General features: G+C 39.7%; 2 long non-coding RNA genes across 3 annotated transcripts in view; both read right to left on the bottom strand.

Annotated features, from left to right (window-relative positions):
* LOC113954506 overlaps window positions 1-22299 on the bottom strand; it is a 45849-nt gene extending 23550 nt beyond the window's left edge. Inside the window, exons 1-3 of one of the 2 annotated variants that reach the window (XR_003530248.1) lie at window positions 16386-22299; window positions 15578-15624; window positions 7710-9461 (exon numbers count right to left, since the gene is read on the bottom strand). This is a non-coding gene — a long non-coding RNA (uncharacterized LOC113954506). Of the gene's footprint in view, window positions 1-7709; window positions 9462-15577; window positions 15625-16385 lie in introns of those variants that run through there. The other variant, XR_003530249.1, reaches the window with a different exon arrangement.
* LOC113954507 lies at window positions 11071-13442 on the bottom strand. The gene is made up of 2 exons (XR_003530250.1): window positions 13399-13442; window positions 11071-13023 (listed from the first exon to the last, which is right to left on the bottom strand). It is a non-coding gene; the product is annotated as an uncharacterized LOC113954507 (long non-coding RNA).
* Window positions 22300-22483: the final 184 nt, after the last annotated feature.

The raw sequence follows: 22483 nt of genomic DNA, 5'->3' as shown, positions 1-22483 counted from the left end.
ATAAGCCTAGGAGAATGAAGAGCTGTCGCATGGATCTCACCATACCTGCTGTTCTCAATCAGTGACAGTGACAGGCACGGTCCCTTCACTCCCCCTCTGCAGGTACACTCAGTTACAGAATCTAAATGTGGGTCATGTGATTTTGTCACTGGGTCAGTCTGCCCTCACAATTTAGAATGGCACCAAACCTAGCTATAGTTGAGGCTACTCTGCATGCCTGGATTTCTTTTGTCTTTGTAGTGTGAAGGTCATATGCAGAGTCTGTGTAGTGAGTGAATGTCCTCTGACTCTTTATGTAATTGCATGGGATGGTCTTACTGGCTACCTATTATAGCCAGGATGAAGGAGAAACAGTGAGAAAAAAGCCTGTGAGCAGGGAAGGAAGGCTGTGTCAAGTTCAGTGCTTCCGTCTATTGCTTTCAGTCCTCTTCTGAAACAAATCATGGGACTACAAGACGATTCTCAGCTAACAACCCCTTTCCCAGCCTAATTCACTTCTGAACTGTGTGTAACAGTAACTCTGTGGATAAAAACAACACCTGCAGAAAAATCATTCTGGATCTCACTGATATTTTGCTGCTTTCCACCGTATACTTTAAATTTCTGATATTTTTTAGAAAAGCAAACAAAGCCTCTCATAAGGCCCAAAGAAATTAACTGAGTAGCCACATTTAAAGTTATGCATGCATTTTAACACCATTCTAAATCAGGAGCTGATATCCATGAATTAATTGCCTGCAATGATCACACAGACCATAGAACAGGATGGAATGACACCTCACAATAATCATGGTGCCCATCATGGGACACGAAATGCATGCGATGTGTCTCTGGCACGCCAGGACTGAATCCCACATGCTGTCCTGACCTCAGATGGGGAAATACCATCTGGCATAGAAGCCCCACAGTTGGCACTGCAGACTGCAGGCTCCAGGCTCCTCTCTCTCCCTCCCCACTTCTCATCCTACCCGTCTGACAATTACAGAAACAGCAATCCTGCAGGAATGAAGTCGAGCTACAAGAATATTGAATGACTGAGTCAGAGACTAGGAATGAAGCTGGCAACTTCAGAGGCTGCTTTTCATATACCATTGCCTAAAAGGAAAACTGTGACAAATCAGGTTCTCCTGTACCACTCACTAGAAAATGAGATCCCTTCCCTGTTCTTCCCACTACATGCAGCATCATGTCACAGGTGTGCACTTCCCTGCTAAAATCCTCCCAGAAAACACTACACCTCAGGTAAGAATGCTTCCCCCTGCAAAGCCCCTGAGCACAACTTGCTATTCTTGGCTTGTTCTGACCTCCTTTAATTTCCTGACGTTGTTCTGGAACTAGGTGTTGGTCACACCAGACCAGCCAAGCAGCAATCTTCTCATACCAGTGCTGATTTAGAAAGCCTTTGTTAAGCTCCGACACTGGGAATCTTTTACCACACAGAGATTAAGTCACAGACTTCCTTCCAGGGTAGGTGGCACCAGGAGCTGTCAGCTTCAAGATAGGACAGTAAACTGGGTGGGGTAGCACCCTAATATTACATAGGGCAACATAGACAGAGCCAATGGAATTACTAGTACCAATACTCTAATCATCTATAAAAGCAAATCAAGTGAATCATCTCCATATAATGATGGACTGCCTCACATGAATTAGATTTTTAAAGTGCTTCTAAATTACATGTTACAATTCAAGTTGCTTAGAGACATAAGCTCCATTTGGGAGTGGTCCTCCTTCAGACCAATTTCATATTCTAGATGAACTACTGAATACCAAACTGTTTATTCCTAGAAACAGAATATTTGTCTATAGTTTTAAAACCAAATAATTGCAGAATAACACCATTATTCTGCTGCTGTGACAAATTTTTCAAACTAGATAGGAAATATGAAGTAAATATCTATACCTATAATGCTGCTTTTAAATAGAGCTCTGCCAAGCAATTAGATCCACAAATGACAAAGCTGATGCAAAGCTCTGAATCTTTTTACTCACAGATTGTTTGGTAAATTGCTTTATTTGCATTGGATGCACCACTAAAATCATTCAAACTGGTAACCAATCTGTTCCTGTTACTGTACACCTGAAAGCGTTACAGCAAATCTGTCTTATTACAGCCAAATGACAAATACCAGGAAAACTGTTGCCAAGACTGCCTGATTTGTCTGTATTGAGGCCTGTGGATCCCACCTGCTCTGTGCAATGCCACTGTGTATATTATGTTGCAGCACAGGCTAAGCACAGCTTGGAACACTGACAGGCAACATACGACTTCCAATATGAATTCCCCTCACTTAATTAACATCATGTATGTTCTTTGACACACGATAAATTATATTTTTAAAATTTAGAAATTTAGCTTTGATTTCTTTTTGGCCATTCATGTGTGCCATTCTGAAGAAGTAACAAGATTATAGTACTCACAGTGCTCAAGCCTGACATTTGAAATGTCTAAACCTCACACCAAATTATTTTCTGCATATCCAAAGTGCTTACATATCCTCATGCTGATGGTGTTTCTTATCTCCTGACATTTCAGTGTTCATTTCAGATTAGCTTTTTAAAGGCATAAAGACTACAAGGACATGTTTCTGTGTGTTCTGTAACATATTTCTATTCAGTTCAGAGTTTTATTTCTGATACCATACACATAGCCTTTGCTTCCTGAAAGCAAATAGCCACGCAAATGTGAAGGAAGAAAAAATCTGAAAGGAAATATAGTAATTTGCAACTCTTGAACAGATGAAAACATTGATAAATCATCTATCTTGGGGAACACCTGCTTTTATTTATGCATAATCAAATTCCAAAGCCAAAAGTTGGTAACAACAGATCTCTCTCCCCACTAGCAAATGTGTATCCAGAGGTGACCAGTGACGTTCACAGGCACATGCAATGAAGCAGGTCATGATCCAGGGTAACCCTACCTTTATTTTACTGGTCTCAGTACTTTAAGAGTCCTTGCCCTGTGTCCCAGCTATCCGTGCCTGACTTTGATCCACAATGCTTTACAATGAGGTATGTCTTTTTATTAATTGGTTCTTTATTTAAACCTATGAAAATGAGATGTGAAAGTGTGTTGCAAGTGTCCTTTCCCCTCAGAAATGTGAGTCTCACAGCACTTGCTAATGTGCAGATTACATGCTGTAAATCCACCATCATTAGCTGTTCAATCCAATCCCAATGAGGGAACAGATTCCTTGAAAAGGAGTGAGCAGGACAATGCAGGGTATTAATTTTATGTATCAATATGCACTGGTATCTACCAATATGCATTCTAACTTCATGCACCATTATGCATTTCCTTATCTGTGATTCAGAGCCTCTGGATGAGCTCAGAGCTAATGGTGACTGAAAATCAGTGGAATAGTCTTTATAGGCCCACTTGAGACAAATACTGATGGAAATGGAGGCCACAATTACATAGTGAAGATGTACATTCATGTGTGTTGTAATTAAAGAGGAATAAAGTGGTCTAGCACAAAACTCACAGTACGAACAGAATGGAGAAGTGTAATGTGACCTTTCTTATAAGATATTGTTCTTGCATTAAGGAGATGAGTGATTTCTAAATATAGCCGTGTTTTGTAGCAAGACTACTTAACTGGAGTGACAATGCTATTTCATCTAAATATAGAGCAATGGTTCTCCCTCAAAATACCTAAAGCCTGTACCTGTGGTTTCACAAGCACCTGAAGGCAATCTTAAGTTTGCACAGTCATGGAAAGCAGCTGTCCTCTCCTCTCCTCCCTCTCTGTCTGTAAGGATCTGCTCTTCCCTTGCCAGGCACTAATGCTGTAACACACCACGCCATCACACAGATGTTCCCTGACATCTGGCCAGCTCAGAGAACACTCAAACTCAGGGACCATTTGTACAGAGATAGAATTTAGGTTTGATATGAATGAGGTTTGAGTGAGTCTGGAATTCAGAAATCCATTTTCATGCTTAAGTTCCTAACACAGTGCATGCTGCACACCTCAAAATGAAATTCAAAGCAACTAGTGAGCTGATCAGGAAGTTACTTGAAGCCACTGTCTTGTCTTAAGAAGTACTTCCCTACAGAGGGAATTGCCAGTGCTCTGTTCCATCTACTTGTGTGTCACCCTGCAGAATTTGCAGAAGGAAGTCAGGACAGGTCATTGTCCTCTGCTTGAGTGACCTAACAGGGAAGAACAACAAGGTGATAGTGCTCTGATTTACAAAATGGTATTAATCCTTGGTCAGAGGTAGGAAATTTGGCCTAATTCCTTCCTTGGCCAAATCAGCTAAATGCAGACCTCTCTGAGGTGTGCTCTGATCATTAGGGTAACATTTTGCTCTTGGATGAGGGCTGCAGTAAAGGTCAGGCACTTGTGGTACTTGAAGTTGTGCCACTTGAAGAGAAAAGGGAAAACCAGGCTCATTGGGCAAGACGGGAAACATGACACTAATCCTTTAATCTAAAAAGAAACAAAGAAGGAACTCATCTTCATGACATGATGACCAACTGTAAGCATGGGAAACACAGCTCTAGAGCTGAACTAGGGAAGAAAGTAGCTTTATTACATCTGAGCTACTTTCAATAAAAATAAATAAATAAATAAAAAAACAAAACAAAACAAAACAAAACAAAAATACCAACCCCAAATTTGTCTTATAAAATCTTAAGAGTCCGATCTTTTTTCACGCACTCAGGTGGAACCTGCATGTTTCTTATTAATTTAGTTTACTTTATCCAGTATTATAATTACTAATTTAATGTAATTTAATTACATTAATTTACTTTATCAAGCCTACAGTTCCTACTGCAAGATAGCACTCACACAGCAGCCCCTACTTTCATCTCTGCAAAGTTATGTGAATAATGACAGGTATTTCTAAAATGTAGCTTATATTCTTCACAAAAATTGGATTTGTTACCTGGTGTGCAACAAGCCAATAATTACACATTTGAGAGAGACATTGATTATTTCAGAGTTGAACAAGCCTGGGTGCTCAGTGGTATTCCACAAACCAAGCACACCAACTATCAAAACTCTTTACTACTTATGCACTTTAGCAAACAAAGGAATTAGTGTTTATTGGCTACAAGTTACCTAGTTCTCTATTAATTAGTATTCTATCTTCTATTGGTTAATGATTCTCTCACTTCTCATGCTAATTAGTCTGCACATTCAGTCTTAAGTCAGTAGGTTTCTTGAGTCAATGGTCACCATCTCCCCCTGCCAGAATTACCTTTTCCCCAACTGGAGCTGATTTCAGCACAATTGCTGAGTTGGCTTTATTAGTTTCTTCCTTATCTGTCAGACGTCCTTGTGGTCCATAAATTCTGCATTCTTTGTGTCCACTGTCAGTGAGCATTCTTCTTCCCAAACTTTGTTAACCTTTCCCTAGGTCTGAGATCACTGAAGCACATTCAGCCCTAAACCTTAACAAGGCAATTCTACCAACAAGTAATTTGCTTTCTAACACCTGGACATCACTTAGAGATTGTTAGCTACTGTTTCATGGACTAAATCTCCTCCTTTCTGATTGTTTAGCCTTGAAAGTATACAAGGATCAAACATCAAAGAACATCCTTTCTTAAGAAAATTTTACATATTTCACATTTTTCAGCAATCTGACTGTATTTTCACTGTCTCAACCAGAAGGCCTCCAGGTCAGATAGCAGAGATGCACTGCCATAGCACCAGCTGTCAGACTTTTGAAAAGGTACAGACATCACCACTCCTATTTTTGAGTTCCTCTTCCCTGAATAGCACAAAAGAGTGATGAGGCTAGAGTGCAATTTCTGCTTCTTTCCCTTCTTTTGGGCTGTAATGATTGCCTTTCATTTTTAAGATGCTTCAAACTGTAAAGACCAAGGAAAATAGATTTGCTGTTATAAAGACTGTAAACAAGGAGACTGTTTGAAAACCTGTGTCATGGGCCTTCTGACATCTTTCCACAGACATCATGCACAGAATTTTCATACTCAGCCTTTAAATCAGACAAAGCCACCTGAAGACTATTTCAGAATGGACAGTCCTGCTAAACCAGTATCACTGCTGCTCTTTTCCTAAGAGCCTTCCTATGAGTTGCCAGTCAGGTCACCCAAATTTTCAGTTCAAAGAGCAGGAGAATCAGCTACCATGCCCTCTGATTTCCACAGGAGCTCTCACACCAAGGCAGAACATCTCACTTAGATGAATTTCCGAGTGCAAATCAATAGAGAGGATACAGAAGAAAAGATCAAGTATTACCCACAAACTCTGCTGATCACCAGCTTTGTCTTGAAAAGACAATCATAAACTGCCCATTCTAGTTAATGTCTGCATTCAGTAATAGAGCTTTGTTTCCTTTTTTCCTGGGTAATGAAGAGGAGTTGCAATGTTATTTCTAACCCACTTTCACAACATGGAGTAAGAAGGTATTTAAACAGGGATTCGAGGCTATATCAGCTGCTATTTGAAGCAGTTTATAAAGAAGGAATTGCAGCTGCAATAACGAGGTAATATCTGTATTCCTGGCTGTAAAATGTCTGGAATTCAATCATATTTGAACTTTGCAAAATGTCTGCATATGTGCGTCAGTTCACAAGGCAGGACACTGCAAGTTGTTCATCATATGTAAGAGACGTTTTACAAGTGTAAGTGAAAGAAATAGAGTCCTGATGGTGACCAGGTGGCTACTGGTTGCTGGGAAATGCTGGCTGAGCATGTCAGGACACAGGGAAGTGTTTTTTTAAATAATCGGTTTTAGCTGAGCAGGAGGAAGGAAAGGGAGCTATTTGCTTCTGAATCTGCTGCTCTAGCAAGAGTCTCATTCTGCTTGTGCACTTTTAACTGTTACCTACTTCAGAGTAGAGAAAGAGGAGATATAATCAGCTATAGATGGGGCTCCTGCAGTTCAGAAATCTGATATTGCCTGCAGCACAGCTGGAGGCATAGAAAATTTAGCTGAGATGTGAGATTTTACGATTGTACTAGCAAATATAGAAGTACCACTGAAAACACACATTACACATATAGGCTGGAATGGAACTACTCACAGCTGATTATAGGAGCAGCAGAAGGGAGGAGCACAGGTACGAATTACAACAAACACAGCTATACTGATGTGTAGAGGACTGCATCTTGTCCGACCAGCAGATGATTATTCCCCTTCCTCATCTCATTTTGTACAGAGGGAGAAACAGAGTGTAGGTACCCCTGCTGACATATCTCCAACTAGGCTTCTTCTGATAGCAGAAATAGAATTCCTGATTTCTCATAGGCAAGAAAAATTTTTACACATTCTTGCACTGAACAACCTTTTTATAAAAAATATGTATTTATTAAATCAAAATAAGAGAATGCATGGGTACCACAAAGAAAGAATTTAATTTAAGAACTCTAGCTGTGCTTCAGTCTAAGATTAACTATAAAAAACTTCTAGGATCCTATAAAAGGAACAGAACTTTTTTTTTAATACCAGATCAAATTTTCTTTCTTAATAATTCTTTTCCTTAAGAGAAGACGTTTTTTTCAATTCTTCTCATATGTGCAGCCTTTAATTAGTCTGTTGGGTAAAAGCAGTATTAGCTAGACTCTGCCACAATAACCCATATTTGGTAGCTAATTACTCCTTGAATAGTCTTAAGGCTACCAGCAATTTCAGTACAATTGGCAGCCTGGGGCCCCCAGGACCTGTTCCAGCATCCAAGAATAGCTGGAAGAGGGACACAGGCAAGCCGTGACCCTTTCTCCTCAGCCACAACCTAACATGTCTACTATGCCAAAGGCAAGAGCAACACTGAAATGAAAATATTCCCAAGTGGCTAAATGTGCTCTCTTTATGGCCTTTTTAAACTAATGAAGTAGCATAAAGGGACTATAGGGAAATGGAAAATAGGACCTTTTAAATGCTAAAGCAGTGGCAGGACTACTAATCATTTTTTCAATTTTGCAATGCTCTATTAAAACAACAGTACAAAACACTTATATGGGATCAAATCTGACACAAGACTTTTATTCTAGTATAATTTTATCCACTTATGCCTCATATTGCAGCAATTTACATCACTGCAATATGGGTGTCAAGTCAGTATAAAATGCTGACTTGCTTTAGTAGCATTTCATAGGTATTTTACACAGGTAGAAATTACTTCACGAGGGACACAGCAGTATCTGTGATTTCAGTAAAATGATTCCTGCTGTCGCTTGTGTGACATCAGTGGCAAACTAAAATTAACATAAAAATTTAAATAAGAACTTCAAGTTTAAATACACTGTTAATTCAGATTCTATTCCACAACTCCAAAGCTCTGCAAATTCAGCAGTACTTCTGCTTGTAAAGAGCAAGGAATTCCTTCTAAAAAACTTCAAAAGTTTATGAGGGATCCCTTTCTACTACATTCTTTTAACTTAATCTTTAGCTTATCACTGCTGTTGAGCAAACTGATACAAGTATAGCTATGAAAGTGCCAGCATTGTTGATGCTGACTGTGAGATGGACACTGGACTCTGGACAACAGTGATATCTTAGCTCAGGTCTTAGCAGCAGCACCACGAGGCTGTAGGTTTGAAGAGAAGTTGCCTTTGGAAGTGGTATTGATTTACAGTACTTCCTGCAATTTTTTCTTCCTTCCTGCCTGTTTCTTCCTTCCCTCCTTGTTCTCTTAAGAGCCATATGACTCTTATCAACACAACTGTCTAAAAGGCCACCCTATGAATCAGGCCATGGGAATTAAATAGGTATTGAAGAAAAAATTCTGCAAAAAAAGCTTTGCTAGGCAGTTTAACCTGAATCAGTCTCATGATTCTGTTCCCAAACACACACATATACAGTCATTTTGGCACAGCTGAAACAGAGTCAGGAACAAGCAGCTTACAGTTGAGGTGAGTCCTGAGAATGCCTCAAAACAGGCTGCTGCTGGCAAAAGTGTGCATGGAACAATACATTTATTGTGTCCCTTGCTTACCTGCATGTGCATCAGCCTGTTCCAGGGCTATGGTCCATGACTTTAAGTACTGCAGTAATTTAGGGCACCAGTAATCCTTTCCCAGTGTTTGTGAGGGAATTTGCCTGCCCTTCTGAGAGCAGAGTGGGGATTGAAGAAACAGCAGTGTTCTTAGCACCTGATTGCAAATCACCAGCCTAAAGGAAAACAAAAGTAAGACATGCTAAATTTGGGTTCCACTGAAGTACAAACCTTGACCCTCTTGACTACCTATAGCAAAAGGTACTGTTCAGCTCAGTTCCTCTCAGTGGGAGTTATACTGAGATCATGTCCAAAGAACTGAAAAAAATCCTCTCTGGCTTTAAGATCCAGAAGGATTCCAAGCTAACTGCATGTCCTGACTCAAGATTTCCTGCCAGTTGTGCTCCCCTAACATCAGAGTCCAAGACTTGAAGAATAAACAAGTGCAGCAGATTCTGAAGAAGAGCCAAAATTATCTCCTAAAATGGCCTTGGTCATGGATCGGATAGTGGGACAGATGGACTGTAGGACAGACAGAAAGCTGTTGTGAAGAAAAAAAAAAGATCAAAATAAAGGTAGTCCAACACAGGAGTAGATTGTCCAAGGGTACCTCTTGACTCTTCATCCTTGGAGATATTCAGAACTCATCAGGACAATGCCCTGATCAATCTGATCTAAAGTGACCCTGCTTTGATCTGAGATTGATCAAGTGACCTCTAGGATCCCTTCAAAGTAAATTATTCTGCTATTCTGTGACCAAAGAGTGTCATGTGTAGGACTGATGAGGCTCCAAGGATTTAAACTGGGTAATGCTCAGGAAAAATCTGAAATAGCAGTCAAATAAAGCAAACTCTCTTTATCACTTATCGATTCTCCCAAGCCCTTTTTTCTTTCTCTCTTAAGGTCACAAAAAAATTCTTTTTTTTAATTCCCCATGAAAACATGACATGCAAGCACTTGATAACACAGGTAGTTTGGAGGACCTCAGAGTCTAGAAGCAATACCTGAAAGGTGAATAGTTACTGTTCAACTTTCAATTTTAACAGTAGCAAAGGTTTTCATCTTGAGTTTTGAGTCTCCTTCCAGATAGTGAAGATCATATGTCTTTTCTCACCTCTTAATTCAAATGCTCTGGAAATTAAGGAGATGTCCATAGTTCTGAAACTGTTAGTACTTGTGTCAGAGCAGTGAGAGAAATGAGGGCTTGTTTGAGGCACAGGAAATGCTCTCACTCTTTCTTATTATCACTTAGTATAGAGACCAGGTGAAACCTTGACACAGGGAAAGCAAGGCCTTAACTAAGTGCAATTCAGGAAACACTGAGAGGGATAGGGATAGGTAAAAGGCCTTAATTTATGTTTCCAAAATGAAAAAGAAATAAAATAAATCCTTATATACATTAACAATATTATACTAATGTTCTGTAAGGCTGGAAGGCCTTAGAGACCTACTTAGGAAATCAGAAAGTGGTTTTGTCTTGCATCAGAGGCTTTCCAAGCATTTTCATTTTGAGGAATTTCTTTTTCTATCATATGTGGACAAATCCTAAGTTACGTGTGTAAGTATTACTGCTGTACAATGAGATTTAACCACATTGGGAGTTAACATATATTATAATCATATACAATTCATAATAATTGTATATAATTATAAATTGTGTAAAATGTTTCTGTCCATATTGCCTTAGTAGTGCAATGTGAGAGTTGTAGGGTTTTTAAAGATTTATATCTAAAAAAGTTTAATTAGATTTTTACTGAATAAAAAAATACATTGGTAAGGTTTTATAGACATTATTGTATAACCATGAATTATTTCTTGTGTGATCAAAATGTTCTTACTCATATGTGTTGTGATTATAGGGCATGTTCTCTGGAGGTTGATATGACTGGCATGGGAGCATAAGGAATGATGGCTAGTTCACTGCAGAAACTACCAACATATAAAGCTGTGGTTTCCTGACTTACTACTGGGAAAGATACTGTCATTTGGAGCATGTAAGGATGACAGTAACTTAAACAGAGGTAAGCAGCATTTCCAAGAGCTAAACCACAACACAAAACCTCTACACATGACATGTTCAGAGTTCCAAACTACAGCAATGAAAATAAATAAATACTATGTGTACACAACATCATAATTACACCAATATGTTACAATGGCAAGAGAAATAGTTTTTAATAAATTCTTCTACAGTGCAACTTACAGCCAGAGTATTTCTTTGACAGAAGGCTGGACAGCAATAGGGATGTTGGGAGGAAGGGAAGCAGGAAGGACTACATCCATTCCTGAGAAATCAAGTCTCTGCATACCAAAGATCCCTTGGTATATTCCTCAGTCACACCCCACTAACTATTCCCTTCCACATTGTCCATGTCCAAAACAGCAAAATAATTTGTCAATGTCTTTCTAAAATATCCTGCCTTAGTCTGAATTCTGATAAAGGCCCAGCACATGAGTTTTCTTTTTGATTATCTTCACATCTTTTGCTCATGAGGGCCTGTGAACCAGCTCAATTCACAAGTGCCCTCGAAAGTTTGAATTCTAGTCTTCCTTGTACTTTTTTGTCTTTTCCATGCAAAGAGCAAGAACACTTAGGACCTCAGCAGAGCATTTACGGGAAGGACACGGGAGAGCTATAGGAAAATGCTGACTCCTAGGGCATGGTATTACAAAAAATTTGCCATTATTTTATAAGACACTTGATCAGGAGAAATCACATGCATCGTTTTGTTGGGTTTTTTTCACATGACTCTCATTCCCATCTGGTTTACCACAAATTAACAGGCCCTATCATTCAATGAGATTGGATCCTCCTCGGAGTATGTGGGGCAGCCATATAAATAGTCTTCAGTAGTTTCTTTGCTTTAGGATTTTTGGTCAGTCCCGAGTTTCTGAGACCCATAACAGCCTAAGAAAGTGCCTCTATAATGTCTGCCACTAGGTAGCTGGACTCATTCCATCCCAAGCGCACTGAAATCACACACTGGACGGCAGATGTTTCTCTTGCAGGTAGAAGTCAAATACATAAATCACATTTTGCTTTAAGCATTCCCATATGTAGCAAATTGCTATGTATCATCAGACCTTAATTTAGTATATTTAATAAACTTTCACTTGGAAGTAGTTTATGTTGACAAGCTTTTACGAAGCATCACTTTTTGCAAAATTCAACCCCAAAGGATGTTTGAAGTTCTCTTCTTGTATACCTTTAGTACTTGCCTATAATGTAATGTGATTGCACTTAAAATAGCACTGCTCGTAGAGATTACATCAGAATGGTTGTGAGCCCAAGCCTGTTTCTGGAGTAAATGATGTGAGTGCTTTGTATGAATTGAATAGTGGTGCGTTGCCAGGAATTCAGGTTATTCCTCCACAGGAAACTGTATTAAAAATAACAGTCTTTCAGTACAATCTGGTCCCATTTGGAGAACACACATAACCTTTTAAGAGTGATAGTGGTAGAAGAATGCTAAAAACATAAGCTCCTAAAAGGTGACAGTGGTAGAAGAAACAGTAGTAGAAGAGTGTTAAAGATGCTTCAGCTGTGCCAAGACTGATTTTGGAAAGTTCCCCAAAATGTATCAAGAGAAATAAAATGGCACTTCAACTTTTAAAAAGCAACTTCTGCATTCTCCCACAGTGCTAGCTTAGTAGAATTACCGCTCTACAAACTCAGACTTGCATAATAGGAATTCTTGCTGAATTTGGGGTGTGCAATGTTAACAGTAGTCGTATATGTTATTTATTGATTATTCCAATTTTTAGGGGTCTTGTACACATAAAAGTTTTATTAGCATCACTCCGTCAGTTAGGAGAACATTTTTACTAACTTTATTAAGAACCAGTGGTATAGATGTAGTCATACCATAACAAAGCTGATTTACAGTCCCCAATATGTGCTAACTTTTAAAAAGAATTCTTGTGCTCATATGACTGCATCTACTTCAGGATACCCTTTTCTACTTTAACTCATTTCCTGGTATGGAGGTACAAGTATGCTCTTATCTTGAGAAGAATCATCCTTCTTTCAGTTTATTCCAAACCACAATCATACCCTTTTGCCAGGTCTGCTCCAAATTCCCAGCTTCATTTGTTTTCATACACTATGCAGTTTGGAGGGAAAAAAACTCAGTGGCAATGACAGCTTTCATAATCCCTGCTATTCTTCAGTTAAATCAGTTCCATAGGCTACTCTAGCATGCACCCAAAAGAATTGCTGTGCTAGCCTAGTAAAGACTGCAGTACAGGTGCAGGTGGAAACAAATAGCCAGGGTGGCCTGCACAATGTTAAGCAGTACTGCCACGGAAAGTTGCATTGCAGTCACAATCCCTGGCCAAAGACAGACAACGCTGCAGTGACAAAAGTAAGTTCATAAACTCTAATGAAATTTCAATGAAAATTAACAAAATCCCAACAAAAATTGTACATGACCCCAGCTGATTTTATATCAAAGACAGTAAAACCTGCATACACTTACTGATGGATTCAGCCCTTTGACTTAGGAAATCTCAAAAATCACAGCCTTATATCACTTCATTTTTTCTACATATTAATTGAGTTTTAATTACTTTATGATAGGCAAAAATAAAAAGTACAGGTTTGTTTGAAATCTCCCTGACAAATACTTGTGTCGAATGAGTCTATTGTACTATAATGGTTCTTCAAGTAGGGACAAACATGATCTACATGTTAGTAGAGACTACTAATGTCTCTTTCATAACACTAGTGTGTATGATTTTGTACCTATATGGCCCGTACAGAAATTAACTCATGCAAGGCAAAAGAGGCGGTAACATCCCTCTGTAAAACAGATGTTGAACTGGCAGTGTATCTGCACCACTGGAGATAAACTCATGTGTAACCTGGGTATTTTTGAGCTACTTTTCACCTCTTTGCACCCACTAACAGCACTGGAATAGAGAAAACAGGCTACCTGGATTTTCAACAGCTCATAGTCCTGCATGGGCTTTATGCTGTGTCTGAACTCTCATATGCACCTTGCTCTGTCTGCATAGTTCAATCTCTATGCAGCATAAATCAGGAGAAATACATGGTTGCTGTTACCATTGGAGGAAAAGTTTCAGCTCTAAAACTACTTCTGCAAGATTGCATTGGCCATACATTTTAACAGGAAAGTTGCCAAAAACTTACTTGTGTTAAATTCAACCTCTCTTTCTGACTCTCTCCAGGCTGCTTCTATCTAACATCCACTCAGCTTTCAATTCTAACAAACTGATTTTTAAACTATAATATCGCATTGCTTCTTTGGAACATGGATTTCTCATTCAGTTTCAGCCTAGTCCTGATCATTATTCAGAATGAAAAGGAGGAGATAGGGGTACAGAGATAACAAATGGACATGCACACACTAAGCTTGGTTTTCCAGTGTTTTGTGTTTTATTTAGCCATATGCAGGCATGCTAGGTGAGTGCAAAACAAAGGTCAAGGGCTCCTATTTTGATTTGTTAGTATTATTGACTTATTTGCAAAAAGGTTTCAATAACCAAAGATCTGTACAGTGTCCAGATTTGCCCCACTTGTTGATACGGTATCTAAAAACTTGACAGGAATGTGCTGAGGAAGGTGTGTATTGAACAGGAGGGCAAGCTTTAAAATACTTCAATCCCTTCCCACTCCACCTCCCTCTCCTTGCCAGTGCAAGTCTAGCACGGCAGGTATGATCCTGCTCATATGATACAGGAGCAATCATGTGACTGAGCAGCTCTGTCATGTCAGTGTAGCCACTCCTGACACCTGAGTAATTATCTACCATGAGTTTGGTAATCCTTATATCCATCCCTCCTAAGGAGAGGGACTTAAACACAGGCACTGGAATGTTTTGCTTACACAGTACTTTGTTTTGTTTGGTGCTTTCTCTTCTGGTAGTTGAGAATAAAGGTTTGCATCTTTATAAGACATAAATAAAAGATGAATTGGAATGAGAGAACTAGTTAGTATTACCCTTCATGAAAATATTCCCTGTAAAATATAAAAGATTGTGTTCACCTGTTCTAGAGTACTTCACAAACAATTCAACCTGTCTGATTAAGAGGTTTACAGCTGCTTCTTTACATGAACTAGAAAGTACCTATTACATGCACAACAATTACATGCCTCTCATCACAGGATCTAGATTACTCCCAGAAGTCTTTTCTCACATAAGGCTTGTCTACATAATCTAGCATAGGGAGTACTCCTCTAAAAAAAGTTGGCCCATAATTTGTCCTCCCAAAAGTTTTAACACCTGCATTAACCAGAAGAAATATTACTCTAATCAGAATGTCTTGGGAGTTTTGTCACGCCTACATCAAAACCACTATATACCACTGTCAGGCATTGGTAAGAGGCTAGACAAACAGGAACCTTATTCAGAACCAGGGGCCATCGCTTGCAATGCCTTAGAAGTTGTTAACATACTTGGGTAAACTTCATTTAACTTTTCCTGACATTATTTTAGAAGCAAGTCCCAGACAATGTGGGAGTTGCAGAGAAAAATCAGCTACTGTTCTTAGCCACTGCTAAAGCAGAACATGGATTTGGAAGGCAAGACACCACTTCCTTAGTTTACACTAATTTGTGGCATACTTCATTTTGCACCTTTACTTGAGGAGGCTGAAAGTGAGTATTCTGACAATGCCTGGATCCTGTAAACTTACCCTAGGAGTTGTTTTGAGCTGACTCACACTTCTGGGAGCATTCATGCCTTTGACAAGAAATCAGGAAGACTAAAATTAGAAAAACTACAAGTATTCAGATTAAGCCATTTTAGGGAGCAGTTTATTGTTGATATATAGGGTGGCTTGTGCTAGAAAAATGCTTTGGAACCCCCATGTTTCTATGTTATGAGGCTTTATAGAGGCCTGTGGTGCTAATTCTTCAACAAGCTTTAGGTTAGGTGATCATAAATTTGTACAGTTGTATAGGCCAGAATAATTGTAAGGTTTGCACGGGGTAACAGTTGATTTCTTTTTCAAAATACATGTCAAAATAAACATAAATCTTGGCGTGTGCTTTTCTGTGAGCATGGGTATCTGATCTTACAGATTAGCTGCTTTACTCTTCCTTAAAACATTCTTGCATAATGGCCATCTTTATAACTAAGTGAACAACAAATGTCTAAATAAACAACTTCATTAATATTGGAAACATATGAAAGGAAATGTTAAAGAGTAAGGCCATCAAACCTTCTGTCAACTAAAAAAAATGGTTTTAATTACCTAGCACACTTTGGAAGACCAAATCTGAAGTGAAATCTGTGAAGATAAAGTCTACAAATGCACTGTCATAACTTTTATGTGTTAAGTTATTGCTCAGAGAGCTTGTCATTAGTCTTTATAGAATTTGTATCTGCACATAAACTTTAGACACCGGAAAGCATTTGTTGCCCTTCTAGCAAGTGCCTTCTTTCCTTTTTCCTCATGCCATTACATTGTCAGGGTTTCTTATCCCTTGTTCCTGTTGTACCTGCAGCAAGTCTTGGAATTTGGTGCTCCTCTTCTGCATCTTCACAGCAATGTCATTGGGAGTGAGATGCATTTCTTTGCTATCTGTAGCAATGGCTTTGCTCAGCCTCCTAACTGGCCCTTCCATCCTCAGAGTACACGCAAAACTAGAGAAAGAGAACACGTTAATCTGAGATTCCAAAGAAAAATGTTGTCCAGCTGCCTTCTGATAAAGGCCCCAGTTTACAAATTTTAACACAATGACTATACTGTCTGTCTAAGCAACAAAAAGGTGCTCTGTTCCAGTAGAGGAATTTCTTCAGCCAATGAAAAGATTTTTGTGTACCACGTATTGGTGAATGTGTTAATAACAGAAGAGATCCAGCAAAATTCACCTTATTAAACAAATTAACCAAAATCATGCTTGTGCAGTAAGTCTGTAAGTATTATTTATTAGAAAGAGGCAAAGGCTACTGATGTGTTGCTGATGCATATGTTGCTACCTGATAAGCATAATCTGGCTGTATTCTGCAACTTCCTCCCCTTTTCTCATAAAAAATAGAAACACAAGGCAAAACCTAAAAAAACATGGACTTTGCCACAGAGGACTTCAGCAATTACTCCTTGCTATGACTGCTTGCCAAAGAACAGGAGCTGCATGTGTACACAGTTTTCATACATCCCCCTCCATAAAAAAAAAAAGAAAAATACTTATGAGGACAGATTGATCTTTGGCGACATTGAATCCTGACAAACTTTGTCCAATGAAGAGGTCTAAAATCAGTAATCCAAGTCACAACAGCTGTATCGCAATCTGTATCCCGTTATGTGTGAACGATGCAGTTCTACAGATTATGACAACGCACTAAAGAAAAGGCATCTAATGGTATGAATGGTGCCTATTTAAAATATATAGGTCACTACTATGACATGTTTACACTTGGCTGTGTATTTACCATTCTCCCCCTCAACAATTAGGTGGACTTTGGGACGGAAGAGCGGTAATAAACTTCTGCGTAAGCTTCCTAAATGGTTTTTGACCTTTACAGAAGCCAATCTCTCTAGGAAAAGCCAACACTGTAACAGATAAGGCTAAAAACTGTATATTGGCTTGAAACATTGGTTCCTTCACTTTGATCCTGCAGGGGACATCTGTGAATTTGTTGCTTAAATCTCCTAGGACAGCTAGTGGCCATTTTTGAAATGAACCCAAAAACTGAGGCATGTTATCAAACCCAGAAGCAGATCTACTCCTCTGGTCAGCTACTATGAATCACTGGCTTGTCAAAACAGGGATTTGTTGGCTGTCTCTCTAAAGAGTAGTCTGGAACAGTCCATAAAAATATTGTCATTTAAGACTAAATGGAATAAAAAATACCTCATAGACTTAATGGAACTGAGATGGAAAGGCAGGTAAGCAGGACGAAAAGATACAGGAACTTGGACCTGTGATCAACTTCTCTTTGTGACCTTTAACGTACAGTTAATGCAGTTGACAACTGTATATCAACACTAACACAGTGAGAACAGCTGCTGAGGCAGACACCTGCGGACAACATAGAAGATGATGACTGTGGTGAACCAAGGAAAATACCACAGGAATTTTTACATAAGTGATATCATGTTACAAAACAATATGTACATGTAAACACAACAGCATTTCATAAAGATAATCCCAAGAGAGTTTAAATAAAAAAAAAAAGCATCAACTGAAATCGGGCTAAATCAATATTGTTTTAATACTAAAACTATCTATGTTAGTGATGTTTCCTATGGGGGAAGCGAACAAACAAACCTAGTTTTTTTAAAAACCAATACAAGGTTACTACTATTACTAAATTAGTGAAATTAAAACCACTGGAAAAGCTCTCACTGACTTAATGGAATTTAACTATAATAACTGCACAGATAAATATAATCTGGTTACTCAAGTGCTTGTTTTGCCAGTGTTGTAGTAAAATACACACAGTACAACTCTGCCCAGTATGCAAAGGGGCGTACCTGTATGGTCAACGACTGAGTTGGAATAATGGGTTGGAAACTAAAATTATTTGCAGTTGGTTTAAGGACTTCAAATTATTATGCCCAAAGGCCTGCCTGATACTTGCACTGCTGTTTCACTACAGTCTAATTACTGCAGTTCTCAAGTCACCATTGAAAACAGAGCCACACACATACAGCTCAAAATATCCCAAACAACCTGTTTTGTTAAAAATCTGCCTGTGCAAATGCATTGGCATATGGATTTTGAAGATGTATCTCTAGCATACAAGTCAGTGCTTGACAGATGCTCGGAGATTCCTGCTCGTCCCAGTGTGGACGAGAGACTTCTCTGTGAAACACTCCCTTAGACAGGGAACTTTATAAGGGATGAACAAAATCACACTGTTATGTTAGAGACGAGCTGAATCTACTTCTATGACATTATGACCAAGCACTTCAGACATCACAGTTTCTAAAGACTAAGAAAAAACAGCAGACTTTGTACCAATGAAAAATCGAGCCCCATACCAGCCACTGTGAATATTAACTCTATCCTAGCCAAAACTAGCACAATGGGTCAACATGAATTTTGCAAGATGATTGTTCATACTACATTTTGAATTCTGAATGAAATTTCTCAATAATTCAGCAGCCCTTCATTAAAAGACCCTGTGATGTGACATTAAAAAAAATTGTAGCATTTAAAATAAATGTGAAATAAATATGTGTAAAGGAATACAGGCAGATACTATTTTGAAATAAGACATCAAGCACTACACTGACTTCATCAGTAAGTATTTCCAAGCTGCATCAGCTTAAAACACAATCGTCAGTGTATCCCATACATTAAGGTGGGTTTAAAAATACCCAAAATCAATGAAGCTGATTGACTGTTCTGTTATTTCAAATTTACTCAGAAATCCCTACATTCCTTGACACACACTCCACCTCCTAATCTATACTGAATGTAGCCTGTCCTTGTGTGATAAGAGATGTTTCTTCAGCTTCAAAATCCATAGAAAATAAGCCTCAGCCATGAGGTTTGTGTCAGAGTTAGATTTCTGCTTGTAAAGCTGTGCTCTCGTTGTGCTTTTCCCTGAGTTGTCTTCTTTCCAGAGCCTGCAATAAGCAATGTTTGAAAAGAAAAAGTGAACAATACAACTTTGGGTTGAGGCATTCACCTCCTAATGGAAAAGTTATCCAAAAGATGAAGAAGTAGAACAAGATGAAATTGCATATGACTATAGTGATGAGCTATTAATTTTCAAGGTATTCTTCAAATTTTCTCAGATAAAAAAGCCCTATAAAACTAAATAATTACTCAGGAACAACCAAACCCATAACATCTGTAATGAGAAACTTGGTAATGTTCTTTCATACATGTTTTTCCAGGGCTTACCAAGCTCTTTATGGGAAACTGTGATATGTAAACATTATTACTACTTTGTTTGCTCTTCAGATCAAATCCGTATGAATGAGGTGTACATTGATTTCAGAATTTAGAAAATTCTGAGGTATTTTTCCTCACAGGTAACCCACAGTGTCTGATTTTCCTTTCACTCCTTTAATCATATTGCTGTAATTACCCCACTGACACTCACAATTATGTACATTAGCTATATGTGGGCTTCCCAATCATGGATCAGGATCTATGACAGCTGGTTAGATCAAAATAAGGCTTGTTCATACCTAAAGAACCACTAAGAAGTGCACAAAAAGAACAGCAGAAGCAGCACAATAACGCTAAGAGAATTCTGTAGACCCTTTATCAGTTGTGTGACTTTTGTCTTGGCAAACCAGAGACAGGTGAGGAAGAAACACTGAAGTGGTCATAATGGAGAAATTGTTCTCTGGCAGTTCTTTGGCAGGCGAAGCTAACCAGCACAGTAACAAAATTTGACTGAAGTTGAAACTTGTCTACCCCTAATCAGGATGACGGGTTTGGAAATGGTCTAATCCAGGTATACTTAGTATTGGTATTACACTGTTTCTAATATATTTGTCTATTTTCTAGTGTTTAAATTCTTTCAAGTACAATTCTTCTAAACTTGATCTTTTAAATGAATTAATTTCCTTAGGGCAGGTTCCTGGAGCTCTTCTTGGTTTCCAGCTATTATGTGGGGATCAAAAATAGCCACCATTTTGCTGTACTAGATCCAAGGCTCACAGAACTAAGTCAAGGTGTCCCAGACAAGCTCAGGTACCAATATATTCTCTTAAGAAAGGATCCAGAACAGAAAAAGGAAGCTCAGAATGCTTAGAGTTGCCTGATTTCTGAAATTATTTCTGCCAGGATTCAGCACAATTTGGCACACCACCACATTCATGCAGCGGGAAACCACATGTTCTCAAAGAAACGTGAAGAATGTATGAATTTAGAGATAAGATCTTAGTAGGAAGACAGGTAAAAGTATTTCACATTTCTTACTATTTGTTTGTGTTTTCTGAACCCATCTTTGAAATACAAAGGAAGTTAAGAGAACACATTAAGACGATGGGGAAAAATCTAAATTAAACTCATGAGGAAAGGAAATCTTTTTCTGATCTGCACCACAGCTGTGCACAGACAATCCAAACATGTTATGATTCTGTAATAAAAACTATTGTTAACCACAATCAAGCTGTGACTTGTTGAGATAAAAGCACTTTCTTAATAGCATTTACTTATACATATATTAAATAGAGCCTGCTTGGATAAGGAGAATAATAGTAGTAGTTTAATTGCAGGTCTTTAACTGGGAAGAACTTTATCCTGTTTCATCACAGAAGTAGTCATTACTGAACCGGCTCAGAGGACAGAAGATTAAACACCTAATCATTACACAAGATGTTGAAAACCCAAGGCTTTACGTAAATGCCAAGTATCCTGTTATTTTCCACTGGGTTGAGTTTCTTGCACTGTCTTCCCAGTTTTCTGGTGAAAACATTTGTTTTCCAACTTTTGTAAGTGAGTTATATGATTGTGAATTACTCCTATGGCTGGTATAAGGCAGGGATGCTTCAGCACCAAGCAGTTACATGGAATAACAGCGTTTCTCAAGTCCAAAGTACTTCTTGTACCACATTCCAGCCACAGGGAGAGCTGCTGAGCCAGGCTTATATTCCCTGGGCCCAGTTACATATTCATAGAGTGGCTCTTCCGAATCATCCCATGAGACGGTCAGTGCTGCTTTGGGAACACGAAGTGAGAGGCCCAGAAGGGCTACATTCTGCCCCGATCTTTGTGTTTTAGGTGTCATCCTACTGAGACGATCTACACAAACCCTATCTCTCCGTGAAAATAATAAAACGTTTAAGAAGTCTTTCTCCTCACATTATTGAGTAAACTCACTACCGAGCATCAGTTGTACTTAAAAAGGTATACCGAGAGCCACCTATGTGCTCTGCTACATTTCATAGCACGAGGGGTAATCCTACTAGATCAGCCTTCTGTTACGAATCACTCCGCTTTCTAACAGCAGAAAATGAAAACTGTGCATCTACCCTAAGTAGCGAAGTGCAGCCCCCCAGTGCCACCTCCAAAGGCTTCCCTCGCTTCCAAGACCAGCCCCGTGCCACCCGAGTGGCCAGCGCCGCTGCCTCAGAGCTCTGCGCAGACGTGTCGCTCACTCAGCAGCTGCCCTGCGGGCGCTGTAGGACGTGGCTGCACCGCGGTGGCCACACACCGCCGGCCTTTAACCCTTTCTTTCCCCGGTGCCGGCGGGGGCTGGCACCTCCCTCGACCCACCCCACGGGTCTAACGCGGTGCCCTCAGAGGCGGAGGGACTCAGCCTTCCGCCCTCAGCCCCCTCAACCCTCCGTCCTCACCCTTCACCCCTCAGTCCCCTCACGCCTCTCCTGGAGGTTCCCGCCCGCTGCCGTGAGGCGGCGGCGCGAGCGACTCCGCACAAGACGCACCCTCAACCCGCCGCCACGCTTTCGCCAACACCGCCTGGGCGAGCGGCCGCGCGGAGGCGGAAAGGGAATGCGGGACTTCCTGCGCGCGCACGCGCGCTGGAGGCTGCGGCACCTCTCGCGGGAGCGGAGCGCGTGCGCGCGCCGTTGAGGCTCGTCGCGGGGCTGGCCCGCGCCCCGATTCGCCGGCGGGGCGCGAGCTGAGGTGGGGGCGAGGCCGCCTTAGGCCGACAGCCAATGGGA

The sequence above is a fragment of the Corapipo altera genome, unplaced genomic scaffold, assembly GCF_003945725.1.
Source record: "Corapipo altera isolate COAL_440 unplaced genomic scaffold, ASM394572v1 255, whole genome shotgun sequence".
Taxonomy (NCBI): Eukaryota; Metazoa; Chordata; class Aves; order Passeriformes; family Pipridae; genus Corapipo; species Corapipo altera.
This window is presented reverse-complemented; position numbering and strand designations above follow the sequence as displayed.